Source organism: Micropterus dolomieu, linkage group LG16, assembly GCF_021292245.1.
Source record: "Micropterus dolomieu isolate WLL.071019.BEF.003 ecotype Adirondacks linkage group LG16, ASM2129224v1, whole genome shotgun sequence".
Classification (NCBI taxonomy): Eukaryota; Metazoa; Chordata; class Actinopteri; order Centrarchiformes; family Centrarchidae; genus Micropterus; species Micropterus dolomieu.
In genome coordinates, this window is record NC_060165.1 from 8,739,660 (window position 1) to 8,743,536 (window position 3,877).

General features: G+C 40.2%; 1 long non-coding RNA gene across 1 annotated transcript in view; it reads left to right on the forward strand.

The window, feature by feature from the left end:
• The window catches only part of LOC123984979, a 39,708-nt gene that overhangs the window by 17,843 nt on the left and 17,988 nt on the right, over positions 1–3,877 (forward strand). The window contains exon 3 of the long non-coding RNA XR_006828568.1: positions 2,249–2,355. This is a non-coding gene — a long non-coding RNA (uncharacterized LOC123984979). The remainder of the gene's footprint in view (positions 1–2,248; positions 2,356–3,877) is intronic.

A 3,877-nucleotide genomic window follows, 5' to 3' on the forward strand; every position in this document is an offset into this window, starting at 1 on the left:
GAAGGTCCCCTCGTGACATTAGTGCCTTATAAGCCAATGTAACTTGGTTGCTAAGACCTCTACAACGTTCTCCTGTTGCATGACTTCCACTCTTCTACTTCCTACATATCTTTTATAATTGCTGTAATGCTCTAGTGTCTAGTGGGATATTACCAATGTCGGAAGACAGAATAATATTGTATCAAAGTTAAGAATTCAGCCTTCATACATTTTATTTTATAGATAAAGCACAGGTGTGACTGCTTGGATTTACAATCAAAAGCAGTGTCGATTTATGGCACAGAAAAGGCTGACTGATGCACTGATATTTTCAGGCATGATGTAGCTAGTTGAACTGGAATACCTCATGTCGCTTAATTCACAGCTGAATTCAATGCTGTGGGAACTGATTGTCTTTTCCCCCTGTGGCATGGCAGCGAGCATGAAAAGGAGTGCAGAGTGCTATCACTGTAGGCTGCTTTTCTGAGTGCCATTGACACAGCGAGGAGCAATGGGAACTCTGTCTTGCGCACAACCAAACCGCCAATACAGGATACTGAAGGCACTTGTGGGTTTATCATACCTTTTGACACAGCTGCTTTTCTCTCCATGGAGACGTGGAAAGCGCTGACGAACAAAAGGCTTAGTGAATCATGAACAATGCTCTCTATATAAGTTATCTTTGTATTGTCCATGTTAACTCTGTTTATCTGTGACATATTAAGTCCTTTTGGACATGAAATTTCTTCCAAGCAGCATCAGACTATTAAGCAGACAGAGTAAGCAGATGACATGACATGAAAGCAGTTGATGTGAGCCACATGAAACCACAATACAACAAATTATGATACTGCTGAATTATGTGTTTAAATCAAATGTCATCTATTATTTAGTTTGGCCAACTTTTAAGGAAGGAAGTTGTTTTTCTTTATGTATAAAAATGAAGGCAGAAAATGGCAGTGTGAAGTGGTGTTGACTGGCAAAAACTTTAAAAGAAATGCTTAGTAATTTCAACTACAAGACCAGAAAGATTTCTTTATCATGTTTCCCACCCGTTGGGCAGACAAGGTAGATCTGTTCAGTTTACTGTGTACAATTGCTCAGTTTCTCGCATTTCATGCATCTTATGTGTCCACTAATTCAGTTTTGTACCATATCTTGCCAAGTCTGTCATTGTTTAAAAAAATATTTCTACCTCAATTTAAGTTCAGCCTTGATTACTTGAGGTACCTTTTTATGGTATTGTGTACATGTGTCATCAACAATTGGGACAATTCAAGGCTCACATGTTCACAGTCTATGCTGTGCTGAAGGGAGTGAAGCACATGATACAAAGAGAGTGTTCTAAGAGCACTCTTTTCCTCTTGTTATAGGGATCAATAAAAGACAGTAGCACAGAATTGTTTGTAATTCAGTTCAGCAGATTCCTAATCATTGTCTTCAATAAAATAATAATACATAGGCCTACATTAAAAAAACAAAAAAATCAATGTGTAGTCAATTGTCCTGGATTTGTACCTTTACACGGCAGCAGGAGGAAAAACATCTGTCCCTGTGGTTTCACAACATTTCCACTTGGGGCGCTGTGCAGCACATCTGGAGTTGATGACCACTGCCAAGAAGCTTCAAAGAACCTGGCATCCTTTGATGCCCAATCGCATTGTCTGTACCCGCCAAGAAACATCCTGTTTTTTGGCATCAGGTGCCCCAACAGACATGCCAAGAGAATGCATTCACAGCTGGGAGCGCGTGAGAGGTAGCCCCAAAAGCAAGGGGTGGATGTCATGGTGCTTGTTAGCTGATATTATTAAATGTATTCACATTTCTGACTATAGATGTTAGCATCAAAATAAGGTGAAACAACGTTGTCCTACTCTCACTGCTCTTGATTAAATTTGATCAAACTGTCCTTTAGAAAGACAACAATTTTAAAGCTGAGTGAGTGAAATTTGTAAGACTGACATAATTGCATTTGGAGTGGCCTTTGTTTTAAATTTTGTCTGGATGAGAAACGCACAGGAATATAAGTTCCTCTGCTTGTGAAACACATTTTAAACAGGAATGTGACCCCTGCTGTCTCCAGATACACTAAGCAAAATGGCTGAAGGACATTGAAACGAAGCTACACTGATCATGTTCTGACTGATGGTAAACTTTATGGTGGGAGTAAATATGTGTGTTTTATTCTTATCGAATTATTGATGTTTTATTGTATTTGCTTTCAAATTGCAATGTTTTAATTCACAACTGCCTGTTAATATTTTATTAGATCAACCTGCACAGCTGAGACACCTTAACACTGGAGAAAGAGGATGAAGAACACCTGACACCTGCAGTTGCAACAGGAAAGCAGCACCTAACATGTATTCTGTCAAGGTACAGTGTGTAAACTTCTTTTTTCATTCTGCTGTGCAGTAGCTTCATATTTACCATACAGGCATGACTGTCATCAGTCTTCTTATGTAACACTCTGCAAATACGTGTAATTTGATGTACTTTAAAAAGTTACTTAAATTTCGTTCTCAAGAGGAGTCTTGAACAAATTTCAAGAGTAGTGATTTCTGGCCAGTTATGGTCACTGTGTGGCCCCTGTTGTGTAAACCTGCGGGGTTTTTTTCTGGCCACAGGATGAGTGTGTTTCATCATTACGTGTAGGTGTCTGAAAACAAGAAGTTTAAAAGTTATAGAGTGATATATCATTACTTCATCAGATGCATGTGACCTCAATTCTGAAGAATGAGTTCTAGATAGCAGCTGCTATATTCGTCAATCATCTCTTTGGTGCTTTTTATGCTCTGCAGCAGCACCAGTGTTATGATAGGCTACTCTCATTTTGTTACGGTCAAGTGAATCTTTGTGAAGAGCATATAATCTATTTTCCAGCTCCCTTATTCCTTTGTGCGTGTGTGTCGTTATGTTCTGTTATGGATCGTAGTGGCGAGTATTCCATGAAACCCAGAGGAGCTCTGCCTCGGAGTGTTTCAGATGAATCACCTGGTAGGTGGCAGGGGGTTATTACAGAGGGAAAAACACAGAGATATAAAAAGTCTAAAAGAGATAAAGATGATTGATGCCTCTCCAGCGGGCACACGTGTGAAAACATGCCAATGACTCTATCACCTTTAGGTCCTCTCTCTTTCTTGCTCTGTCCGCTCTTTATTTCTTTCTTTTTCTTCCAATCTCACACAGTCACCCCACTGCTTTTTCACTTCATCTTTCCTCTCTTCACCTCCGGCATCTACGCTAATAAATCCCTTTTAAGCTCTCGTTGCGACCCCTCAATCATTGCCCGCGACCAGCTTAAAATAACACTGTGGGAACAGAGAGAATGGGACTAGTGTTTAGGAGCCCCCATGCCGATGTTATTAATTGTTGAAGAGATGAATATCCCATTACAGTCCGACTGAGGAATGGAGATGGAGCTGGGGTTATACCGTGATTAATGCTAAGTTCATGCAATGCATGATTAATTCTGAAGTGCGAGTGGGTGTTTAATCAAGGCCACATGCGATATGATCAATTATAGGGTGAAGAAAAAGAGCTGGATGATTAGACTACCTTTCAGAGTGTGGAACATATGTCACCCGAGGTTTAGTGGGTTCAGTCCTAATGTAGGATTACACTGGTGATAAAATTGAGGAATATAACCATGGAGGCTGGATTACACAGTTGCTTTGAAGAGATGGGGAGGGTTAAGCTATATTGGGCTCATCCAAGTGTGAGCTGCGTGTCTTCTCTACTTTGCAACGGGGAGAGCAGTATGAGTACACCACCTGGGGTACTATATCAAGTCACCTTCAGTGTGGAGTGTGTCACCTGCCTTGCTTTCTGTTCGAGACCAAATATTTCCCATTAAATATTGAATGTTCCTTTAGGCACAGGACTTACTGAGAATTAA